Below are 13,232 nucleotides of genomic sequence, written 5' to 3'. Positions count from 1 at the left end.
ATTGTCAGGGTGATGTATAGAGGCGTTGCAGCTACATGCACAAGGTAGTGGGTAAATTACTTCTCAAACATTGTTACCTCTTCCCATGTTTTCTCCCACTTTCACTCCCCCTACACCCTCTCAAGTTGTAAAGTTCATTTCCAGAATATTGTCTATGAATATTGCCATTACACTAGTTCACAAAGGATGACTATCCTTTGTCTCATCATCTTCTTTTTCCCTTTCCTTTCCCTGATTCAAACAAACAAATAAACTTATATAAAATATACCAGGTAACAAAGTCAGATACAGAAACAGCAGGGGAGAAACTATAAGGAGGGGGTAAAAAGAAAGAAAATAAATAACTTCATATAGTACATTAAAAACAACCACAAACATAAACCTCATGTTTCCCTATCCTAGAGTTTACTTAGTCTCATCCCATATGGCCATATGCACACAGCTTTTGAGCTACTGTGATCTTCTGCTAGGAAAATCCCCTACATATATACTAATTATTACAAATGACGGAAGCCATGGAGTCTATTTCTGTGGATCTAGCTTACTTCACTTACTATGATTTTTTCCCAAGTCTTTCTATTTCCTTACAAATGGGGTGCTGTCATTCTTTCTGATGGCAGCAAAAAATTCCATTGTGTATAAATACCGTTCATCTGCTGAGGGACATCTGGGTTGGTTCCACATCCTTGCTATGGTAAATAGTGCTGCAATGAACATTTTGTGCTGGTATCATTGGTATGCCCTTGCTTAAGGACATTTGTGCCAATGCCCAGGAGTTAGATTGCTGGGTTATAGGGGAGACCTATGTTTAGTCTTTTGAGAAACTGCTATAATGCTTTCCATAGTGGTTAAACGACTTTGCACTCCCACCAACAGTGTAGTAGTGATCCCTCCTGGCCACATTCCCGCCAGAATCTGTTGTTAGTAGATTTCTTGATCATGGCCATTCTGACTGGAGTGAGGTGGAATCTTAGAGTTGTTTTGATTTGCATTTCTTTTATGACCAGAGATGTTGAGCATTTTTTTATGTGTCTATAGGCGATTTTTATTTCTTCTTCAGAGAAGACTCTCTTTAAGTCTTTAGCCCACCTTTTAATGGGATGGTTGTTTCTTTGAGATTCAATTTTTTCAGCTGTAGATATATTTTATTTTTAAATAAATATTTTTATTATTTATTCATTCATTCCTATGTATTTTTTTTTGCTAGTCGTGGGCTTGATCTCAAGGCATGAGCACTGTCCTTGGACTTTCTCAACTTTAGAGCTGTACCACTTGAGTCTCAGCACCATTTCTGGCTTTTTTCTATGTATGTGGTACCGACGAATCGAACCCGGGTCTTCATGCATGCTAGGCAAGCACTCTACCACTAGGCCAAACTCCCAGCCCCTGTAGATACATTTTAGATATGAGTCCCATCTCTGTTGTATGGCTAGTGAAGATCTTCTCCCATTCTGTGAGCTTTCTATTTAACTTACTAGCTATGTCCTTGGCCATACAGAAGTTTAATTCAGTGTGATTTGTCCGAACTTTCTTTAAGTTGTTGTGATTCTGGGTCTTTATGAAGAAAGTTTCCGCCTCTGCTAAGGAGCCCTAGAGTTTCTCCTATCCTTCTTGTAAAATTTTCAGGGTATCTGCTTATACCACAAGGTCTTTGATCTATGTGGAAATAATTCTGGTGTAGGGTTACATATAAGGATCTAACTTTAGTTTCCTACAAGTGTCTAACCAATTCTGCTAGCGCCACTTGTTGAAGAGGCTGTCTTTCTTCCATTCTATTTTTTTTGGTTCCGTTATTGAAGAGCATGTGGCTATAAACCTGTGGATTAATTTCGGGGTAGTTCTATTCCACTGGTCCTCCCTCAGGCTTGTTCTTGTGCCAGTACAAAGCAGGTTTTTATTGCTATAGCTCTGTAATAAAGTCTGAAGTTTTGTACTGATATTCTCCCAATGCTATTCTTTCTACTAAGGATTGTTTTTGCTAATCTAGATCTTTTATTATTCCAGATGAATTTGTGATTGCTTCCTCTCCTTCATTAAAGAATGACATTGGGATACCGGTGGCATTGCATTTAATTTGTAGATAGCCTTTGGCAGGGTTGTCACCTTGTGACCTTCACATGGCATCCTCTGGTGCCATCCATTTATATCATCCTTAGCGGCATTTGTACGGATCTTTGTAACTGATTTTTGTGCTTGATTTCTTTTAAACTCTTTTTCTGCACATAAGTTTACAAACAACTCAACAGAAAATGACTCCATCCCTGGGGTTTTATATTTTATTATTTTGTTGGTGGTGGTGGTCATGAGTCTTAAACTCTGGGCCTGGGCACTGTCCCTGAGCTCTTCAGCTCAAGATTAGTGCTCTACCACTTAAGCCACAGCACCACTTCCATGGCATTTTATAATCTAGAGGCCTAGATGAAATCACAGCCCTGAAGGCATGGAGAAGAAGACCCTACACATGTTTTCCAACTTGTGTTATTTACCTTGATGCCAGACTGCAGATGCAGAGCTAGAGGGCAGAGCAGGCTCTCTCAAGGACAGGGGAGGAGACTGGTGATGCATCCCGGTGCCATCCAGGTAACAAGAAGCCACAGAAACTGAAGATCCATTTATACACCTGCCTGACACTGCAGGCTCAGTCTCCAGCTAGATTCACAGCTCTGTGAATGCTGCAGAAATGTCCCCTGTGGCTCTGATGCTGCTTCTCCTCCAGCTTCTGCTCTGTGTCAGTTCCTCTGAAGATGACAGATAGTTTGATCCAGACAAATGTTGGCACAAACCAAGGGAGATATAGTAGATTGCTGGCTCTCCCCATCCCCACTCCTACCCCTTTATACTTTGGAATTCGAATGAGACAAGAATGACTCTTCCCTGAATCAACAAGCCCCTCCTGTAAGTGATTTCATGGTTTCTTTTTATCATTTTCTAATTGGTTATCAATAAGAGGACAGGAGAGTTTGGATGTTCTCTGGATCTTCTTACACTGGTTTTACCACAACAGCTCTCCTTTTATTTCAGGTTTTTCTGATAACATGTTTTCCTCCCAAGAGGCAGACAGCTTTCTGTCTTGTCCTCCATTCCACTCTCCTTCCCAAGACTGTCCCAGCATTCGAGGTGTATTATATATAGCCTTCTGTATTGACTGCTGGGATATTTTCTTTTTTTTGCCAGTCCCAGGCTTGAGCTCAGGGCCTGAGCATTATCCTTGGGTTTTTGTTAAGGCTAGAGCTCTACCACTTGAGCCTCAGCACCACTTCCGGCTTTTTTCTATGTATGTGGTACCGAGGAATCGAACCCGGGTCTTCGTGCATGCTAGGCAAGCACTTTAACCACTAGGCCAAACTCCCGGCCCTGCTGGGATATTTTCCCACCTGCATAGGAATTACTTTTCTAGAGTCTTCCACTGCAGAGTTTCCTTATGGTGGCTTTAATATCTTTGTTCCTCAGGCTGTAGATGAAGGGGTTCAACATAGGGTGACCACAGTGTACATCACCGAGGTCACTTTCCTCTCTTTGAAAGAATGGAATACAACTGACTCCAGATATATACCAACAGCTGTTCCATAAAATAGACAGACGACCGACAGGTGAGCCCCACATGTAGAGAAAGCTTTGGACTTCCCCCCAGATGATGTGATTTGCAAAATAGGGGATATTATCTTACAGTAAGAAAGTAGGATTCCTGAAATGGGTAGAAAGCCAAATAGGGCAGCAACCAAATAGGTGAGTAGGCTTTTGGCAAAAGTGTCAGAACAGTCCAGATGAAGGATCTGTGCAGGCTCACAACAGAAGCCTGAAATTTCTACTTGTTTGATGTAATTAAACTGGATCACGAACAAATTATGCAACTGGCAGTCCAAGAGACTAACACAAAATGAGGCCAGAACCAGAAAGATACAGAATGGATGGTTCATGAGGACAGAGTAATATAAGGGGTGACAGATGGCCACGTACCTGTCGTAGGCCATCACTGTCAGAAGCATGTCATCCATGCAGCCAAAAATGATAACAAGACACATCTGTGTATAATAAGATCTATTATACAAAAAATTGATACATCAAGAAGTTGGTTCTTTGAAAGAGTCAACAAAATTGACAGACCCTTGGCAAGATTAATCAAAAAAAGGAAAGGGGAGACTCAAATAAACAAGATTAAAGACCCCACGAGAACAATCACAACTGATTCCCAAGAAATCCAGTCCATAATGAATAGGTACTACCAGGGTCTATATTCAAAGAAACAAGAAAAACTAGTAGAAATGAATGACTTCTTAAATAAATATAGGCTACCCACACTGAACAACGATGAGGTAAACAAATTGAACAGACCAATTACTTACAATGAAATTGTGGAAGCAATCAGGGAAATGCCAACCAAAAAAAGCCCGGGTCTAGATGGTTTCACTGCGAAATTCTACAAGACATTTAAAGATGAAATAACACCTATACTTTTGAAGCTCTTCCGAGAAACAGAAACAGAAGGAGCAATACCAAACTCATTTTATGAAGCTAATATTACTCTCATCCCCAAACCAGGGAAAGACCCAACAAAAAAAGAAAACTACAGACCTCTCTCTCTAATGAACACAGATGCAAACTCCTCAATAAAATATTAGCCAACAGAATCCAGAAACAATTTAAAAAATCATACACTATGATCAAGTGGGCTTCACCCCACAGATGCACGGCTGGTTTAACATTCGCAAATCAATCAATGTAATACATCATATCAATAGAGCTAAGGATAAGAATCATATGATAATTTCTCTGGATGCGGAGAAGACATCTGACAAGATACAACATCCATTCATGTTGAAAGCTCTAGAAAAAATAGGAATAACAGGTACATTCCTCAAAATAGTGAAAGCCATATATGAAAAACCTACAGCCAGTAATATACTAAATGGTGAAAAACTGGAACCATTCACCTTAAAATCAGGAACTAGACAGGGATGCACACTCTCCACTTCTCTTCAATATAGTGCTGGAACCCTTAGCCAGAGCAATAAGACAAGAAAAGGACATCAAAGGGATCCACATAGGGAAAGAAGAAATTAAACTATCCTTATTCGCAGACGACATGATCCTCTAGTTGAGTGACTCAACAAACTCCACTCCCAAACTACTAGAATTAATAAACCACTTTAGCAAAGTGGCAGGATACAAAATCAACTTTCAGAAGTCAGTAGCCTTCTTGTACACCAACAATACACAAACAGAAGGCCAAATCAAGAAAACGATCCCATTCGCAATAGCCCTCAAAGAATAAAATACTTAGGAATATACTTAACCAAAGAAGTAAAGGAATTATTCAATGAAAATTATAAAAGCCTAATGAAAGAAATTAAAGAGGACACTAGGAAATGGAAAGACATCCCATGCTCATGGCTAGGGAGAATCAACATGGTGAAAATGGCTATACTGCCAAAACTGATATACAAATTCAATGGAATCCCCATCAAAATAACAAAGACATTCTTTATGGAAATTGAAGATATAATCCAAAGATTCATATGGAACAAGAAAAGACCTAGAATAGCCAAAGCAATTCTAGGCAAAAAGAGCAAAGCTGGTGGTATTACAATACCAGACTTCAAACTCTACTATAGAGCCATAGTAACAAAACTGCTTGGTACTGGCACAAAAACAGACCAGAAGATCAGTGGAACAGAATAGAAAACCCAGAAATAGAACCATATCCCTATAGGCAACTTGTATTTGACAAAGGAGCCAAAGATATACAATGGGACAAACACAGTCTATTCAATTATTGGTGCTAGCAAAACTTGGCAGCCACATGCAGAAAACTAAATTTGACCCTAGCCTTTAGCCATGCACAAGCATTAAATCAAAGTGGATCAAAGACTTCTACGTCAGACTGGAAACCGTGAAATTGCTACATGATAATGTAGGAGAGACACTGGAACTCATAGGCACAGGCAACAGATTCCTGAACAGAATCCCAGGGTCACAACAGAATGGAAAGAGACTCGATAGATGGGACTACCTAAAAATAAAAAGTTTCTGTACAGATAAAGACATAGTTGCAAAAGTAGAGAGACAGCCAACCAACTAGGAAAAGATATTCACCAACAATATATCTGAAAAATGCTTAATATCCAATATCTACAGGGAACTCAAGAAACTAATCCCCAAGCCTGGATAGATTGTGAATATAATCCTAGTTACTCAGAAGGCTGAGATGTGAGGATCATCATTTGAAACCATGATTATCCTATCTCCAATTAACTACTTACAAGCAGGAGAGCCATGGCTCAAGTGGTAGAGTGCTATCCCTCAACGACAAAACTCAGCAAACAATGCCCAGGCCCTGAATTCAAGTCTTAGGAACAACACAAAAAAGAAAAAGAGATGGGGGGGAGGAATAAATATCCACCAAAGGATTTGAGCTCTGCTCTAGGTACAGTTTGTATATGACATTTGCATCTTTCATTTCTGTATTTATTTTAATAGCCCACCTTCTTTCATACCCATTTACATTTTAGCAAATACATTCAAGAAAATATGGCTGTGTCAAGTATACATGCCTTTGACATTACTTAGTACCAGTACAACAGAAGCTTTTCTGTTTTGCACACTGAAAGGGCAGTCACTATTTAAGACTTTCTTTACTCCAGTTTAATAAACTATATTGTCAGTCTATTCCCTCATCTAATCCTTCATCATTGGCTGAATGTCATTGGCATTTTGGTAATGCCAATATCTAATTTTCATATCTAATTTTCATACATAGTTGTATTCATTTCATCTCTTCTTTGTTTTTTTCTTCCCTTCGGTTAGTTTGGAAATACGTTTATTAATCTTCTGTATATTTTCCAATGGCCAACTTTGGGTGTCCTCCTTTGTATTATTCTTTTTGCAACCTTTTTAAATTAATTTTCACTCTGAACTTTATTACTTCAATCTACTTCTCAATTTGAAGATATGGTTGTGCTCATGCTTGTTTCAGGGATTAAGATGTGTCTTTACCTGTTGATTTGAAATATTTCTATTTTTTAATGTAAGCACTCAGCTGTAAATATTTCTCTTTCCTGTATTCCAATAGTCCTAGTGTTTTCTTTGGTTCTATGATTTTTTTGGTGCTTGAACTCAGCCTGGGCCCAGTCCCTGAGCTCTTCAGCTTAAGGCTACCCACCTACCCTTGAGCCAATCCCCACTTCCCATTTTCTAGAGGTTAATTGGAGATAAGAGTCTCAGGTCCTTTTGTGCCTGGGTTGGCTTTGAACCTTGATCCTCAGATCTTAGCTAGGATTACAGACATGAGCCACTTGCCTGGCTTGGTTCTATGATTTCTTTAATTGCTTCTGTGATTTCTTCATTGACTCACTAACTATTCAAAAGTGTATTGTCCTTGGGCCAGGAGTTTGGCCTAGTGGTAGAGTGCTTGCCTAGCATGCACGAAGACCTGGGTTCAATTCCTTGGTACCACATACATAGAAAAAAGCCAGAAGTGGTGCTGAGACTCAAGTGGTAGAGCTCTAGCCTTGAGAAAGTCCAAGGATAGTCTCAGGCCCTGAGCTCAAGCCCAGGACTGGCAAAAAATATGATGGTCTCTCAACCCTTGAGGTTAAGCACGACTAGGGTTCAGGTAGCTAAATGAAATGCCTTACTAAATAGTTCAACAGATGATGATAATGATGGTGATAACTATATTTGTATTTAGTAAATTCCTACACAATGTGGATATTATCCATTCTGCTATTTTCCCCCAGCTGAGTACACTAAAAACTGAACACCATTAGAAATCCAGTCTGCTTAGTTTATAACTCTGAGATGCTGAAAAATAGCTTTGAACTACAAGCCTATATATTGAGTTCTCCATGAATTATATATATACATATATATATTGCCTTGTCCTAGAGCTTGAACTCAGGGCATGGACACTGTCCCTGAGCTTCTTTTATTCAACTCTAGTACTTTAACATTTGAGCCACAGCTCTGCTTCTAACTACTTTGGTAATACGTTGGAGATAAGAATCTCATGGACTCCTCAGTTGATGAGTGGATCAACAAGATGTGGTATTTATACACAATGGAATTCTATGCTGCTGTCAGAAAGAATTACATCGCCCCATTTGTAAGGAAATGGAAAGTCTTAGAAAAAATCATATTAATTGAAGTAATCCAGACTCAAAGAAACATAGGCTCAATGGTTTCCCTCATTTGTCATAATCAGTAGAAACCTTGGACTCTCCTAGCAGAGATTTACAAGAGAACAAACCCTAGATATGTAAGGCCATGGCACTAAATGAAAGACCTCCAGGATATAGAAACAAAAGCCATATTATGAGTGATTGTTGTCCTGAATGTACTGTTATCTCTCATCTCTTTTGCTGTCCCTTGGCTATCTCATATTGTTACAGTATTTCACCTGGTTGTCTGATATATTGTATATATGTGTATTTGGTTATTTGAAGTCAGATAGGGAAGGGGGGAACCAAGATGTGGGCGGGGGTGGGAGAAGGGAAATGGGGACCAAGACATGAGAAAGAGTATCAATGTATGTGAAGTAATGCACTTTCTATGTGGTGAATATAATGTAACCCTTCGATTAATTACAATAAAAATATACAAAAAAAGAATCTCATAGATTTTTCTGCCTGAACTTTGAATGTTGATTCTCACATCTCAGCCTCCTGAGTAGCTATGACTACTGACAAGTGTACCTGGCTCCTAGTTATCATTTTTTAATAATGACAGTTTTCCCTACTATATGTTACTATGAACTAAATTCTGATTTAGAACATTCGACTCTGTGTGGTACAGGATTTCAGTCAAATGCTCTGGGTACCACACACTTCTGAGAAGCAATCTAAATACAACACGTTTGCTGGCATACTGAAGATCACACAAGCTTTAATTCGTGAATTCTAGGAACACATTTTTTTTGCTAGTCGTGGGGCTTGAACTCAGGGCCTGGGCACTGTCCTTGGCCTATTCTCAAAGCTAGAGCAATACCACTTGAGCCACAACACGACTTTCAGCTTTTTTTCTATGTATGTGGTACCGAGGAATCAAACCCAGGTCTTCGTGCATGCTAGGCAAGCACTCTACCACTAGGCCAAACTCCCAGCCAACGAACACCTTTTATGTATTCCTGTACTACAGCTTAAATTTAGAGCCTCGTGCTCTCACTTGTCTTTCTTGCTCAAAGCAAGGACTTTATCACTTCAGCCACAACTCCACTTCTGGTTTTTTACTCATTAATTAGAGATAAAAGTCTCATGGATTTTTCTGCCCAAGCTGACCTTAAATCAAGATACTCAAATCTCAGCCTCCGGAGTAGCTAGGATTACAGGTGTAAACCACCAGCACCTGGAATGAATGCACATGGAAAAGCTAGTTATTGCCAGGCACTTGTGGCTCACATCTATAATTCTAGTTATTCAGAAGGGTGAGATTTGAGGACTGCAGTTCAAACCCAGCCTGGACAGGAAATTCCATGATATTCTTATCTCCAAATAACCACTGAGAAGCTGGAAATGGAGCTGTGGCACAAGTGCTAGAATGCCCACTTGGACAAAGCCCAGCCCCTGAGTGCTGGCACAAATAAAAAAAAGAAGCTAGTTGTCTACAGCAATAGGATGGACCATTGAGAGTTAACTATTACGGGAATTGTTTGTGATACAATTTTATATAATCATTGAATGACATTGGAGTTATAAATATATTGCACTCAGTTTGGCCTTGAGATATCTGAAGCTCACAGAGGAACTGAGTGGCTCAAATTCTCAAACTTTAGAACCAATCTAAGCTGAGTGCCAGGAGCTCATGCTGTAATCCTAGCTTCTCCAGAGGCTGAGATCTAAGGACTGAAATTCAAACCTAGCACAAACAAGAAAATCTATGAGAGTCTTCTCTCCAATTAACCACCAAAGCTCTGAAAACAGAGGTGTGTCTCAAGTGGTAGGTCTCTAGGCTTGAGTAAAATAACACAAGGAGAGCATCCAGGTCCTGAAAGCAAGCCCCAGGTCCAGCAAAAAAGAAAAAAAGGTATATATGAGTAAAATTCTGTTCATGAATCTTACATTCATTCTATCACCTGTAAAACCTATCGTATGTACAGAGTTCACTCCACTTTTTGTTTAGATGGGAACAATACCATTTTCCTATTTAACATGACGTTTCCCTACATATTAAGTGGAAAACAGAAGTAAAAAGAAGCAAAACTTTAGTTAATACACACTGAAATTGTTGGTAATTAGCCCCAGATAGCACTAATTTAGATACCTGAATGCAGGTGTAAAGCTAAAACAAGCTTCATTTTCCATATGCCAGTCCTGGAGCTTGAACTTGGGGTCTGGGTGCTATCCCTGAGCTTTTTCACTCAAGGATACCAATTGAGCCACACCTCCACTTCCTGCTTTTGGTAGTTCATTGGCTATAAGAATCTTACAAACTTTTTTGCCCCAGCTGCCTTCAAAACATGATCCACAGATTTCCTGAGTAGCCTCCTGACAAAAGGAATAGCAAGAAGCTGAAACATGTTTTGTCAGGGTGGGGGAGGTCAAGGTTAGGCAAATAAATGCAAGCAGTCATAATTGCAAGGTACAGATGTGAAAATGGAACCAGGTAACCTGAGGGGATGCCATAGAGTTGGCAGAGATGGAAGAAAAAACTGGAAGTAGTGGCATGGGAAGAGATGCTTTGTTCTCATACACTGACTTGTTGAAGTCAAGATACTTGGACATCCTCTTAAGGCTAAAAATACTACTACTACTAATAATAATATACAATGCATGATATGCAATGCTACATAATAATAGAGGATTGTATATATTTGTTACTGATTAATCTATATCCTATATCTATATCTATTATAATTGATTACATTTCTTTTGATGAAAGCAGGGTATCTGTATATTTTTTAATTCTCTCTATATATGCTTTTCTGCTGTCTTCCTCTTTTGTGATTCCCACTGGTTTTCCTCTCTTTCTTTCCCCACAGAATAGACTTTCCTGTTTTCCTTTTTGGTTTGTTTGTTTATTTATTTTTCTTTTTGAGCTGGCCCTGGTCTTAAACTCAGAGCCTGGGCTCTGTCCCTGCTCAAGGCTAGTGTTTAGCATTTGAACCACACCTCCATTTTCTTTTCTTTCTTTCTTTCCTTTTTAAGTGGGAAAAAGTTGTACATTTATAATTAGCCAGCTGGATGCAGTTTAGATGATTTCAATTTTGTTGGCAACATCTAAAGCATCATAATCAGGAACCAGTCGCACATATGTCTTCTCTCTGTCAGATCTGATCAGGGTATTGACCTTAGCCACATCAATGTCACAGTGCTTCTCACAGTCTGCTTGATTTGATGCTTGTTGGCCTTGACATCCGTAGTGAACACAAATGTGTTATTGTTTTCTATCATCTTCACGGATGACTCAGTGGTCAAGGTCACCTGATAGTTGCATACAATTATTTTCCTCAGAGCACTCTTCCAGGGATATTTGTGCGGTCTCCCCAGCAGCCTGAAAGTGGGTGAAGTGTGTATCTTCTTTTTTTGTGGCTTGGACACCTTTCAGCACTGCCTTCTTGCCTTCAATGCCTTTTCCTTCCTTGGCTTCAGCTTTAGAAAGGGCAGGAGCTCCCTTCTTCATGTTCAATGCCATCTTGGTGAAAAGGAGATCCACTTGCTTTCCTGTCTTTACTGATTCTTCTCATTCATAGAGACATCTTGTCCTGACTCTTCCTTGAAAAGACAACATGCTAAGCCCCAATGGCTCACATTTATATTCATACCTGGTAAATAACATATAATACATCATGCATGATTTATAGAATATAATGTATAATGTATATAATATATGCAGTATAATACATAGTGTATATTATATGATCTATGGTATGCATTACATAGGAATTTATAGTCTATAGATATAATGTATAATGTTCTATATCATATCTGTATTAAAAGTAAAGAAATTATTTTAATATAAAATGTTAATAAAATTGCATTTATCACATACAAATGATTCTGTTATATAATTTATGTTTTATAATATAAATATAATAAAGTATATGATCTAATTATAACATGCACTATATATTCCAAATATAACATAGTGCTTTAAATGCTAAAATAAATATAAGGAAAATAAAGCTGAGTATAATGGTAAGACAATCTTATATCGGGGATTTGGGGTTGTTGTATTGTTTTGTTTTGTTTTGTTTTTTGTCAGTCCTGGGTCTTGAATTCAGGGCACGGGTATCCTCCTTGAGCTTTCTCAAGGCTAGCACTGTACCACTTGTGCCACAGCACCACTTCCAGTTTTTATCTGTGTATGTGAACCAAGGAATCGAACCCAGGGCTTTGTGCATGCTAGGCAAGCACTCTACCACTTGGCCATACTCCTGGCCCCATCTTATATTATTAAAGAAAATATTAGAAAAAAAATCATGAGCCCAGGAAGAAAAGTCCATGAGGCTTATCCCCAATTAACCACCAGAAAACTGGAAGCAGTGCTGTGACTCAAAGTGGTAGAGTGCTAGCCTTGCACACAAAAGCTCAGGAACAGTACCCAGGCTGTGAGTTCAAGCCCCACACCTGACCAATTTCTCCCGGGAATTTAAATGTGCATCACTCTTAATCTATAAGTATGCATTAACAAACAAAAAATAAATAAATATGCATTAAGTGTTCAGGTAAATATATCTACTACAGTACAATAGAAATCAAAATTTACATCTCATTTTTTTTGCCAGTCCTCAGCTTGAACTCAGGGCCTGAACCCTGTCCTTGGACTTTCTCAATGCTAGAGCTCTACCACCTGAGCCTCAGTACCACTTCTGAATTTTTTCTATGGATGTGGTACCGAGGAATCAAACCTGGGTCTTTGTGCATGCTAGGCAAGCACTCTATCACTAGGCCAAACTCCCAGCTATTGTCTGTAATTTTTAATGTCACCAGCAGTAGCCAATGTGCATGAGAAGGGAGAAGGATGCATGCAGACACTCAAATGGAAAAGATCAAGATGCCCCTTTAAAATGATAAATAATTGGGGCCAGAGCACAGACTAATGGTAGAGTGCTCACCTAGCATACATGGAGACCTGGGTTCAATTCCTCAGTACCACATACACAGAAAAAGCTGGAAATAACGCTGTGCCTTAAGTGGCAGAGCATTAGCCTTGAATGTCCAAAGACTGTGACAAAGCCCTGAGTTCAAGTCCCAGGATTGGCAAATATGTATCTATGACATACAACCCCTCAGCCTAAT

This window comes from Megascapheus bottae, chromosome 1 (assembly GCF_031878675.1).
Source record: "Megascapheus bottae isolate mThoBot1 chromosome 1, mThoBot2.hap1, whole genome shotgun sequence".
Lineage (NCBI taxonomy): Eukaryota > Metazoa > Chordata > Mammalia > Rodentia > Geomyidae > Megascapheus > Megascapheus bottae.
This window is presented reverse-complemented; position numbering follows the sequence as displayed.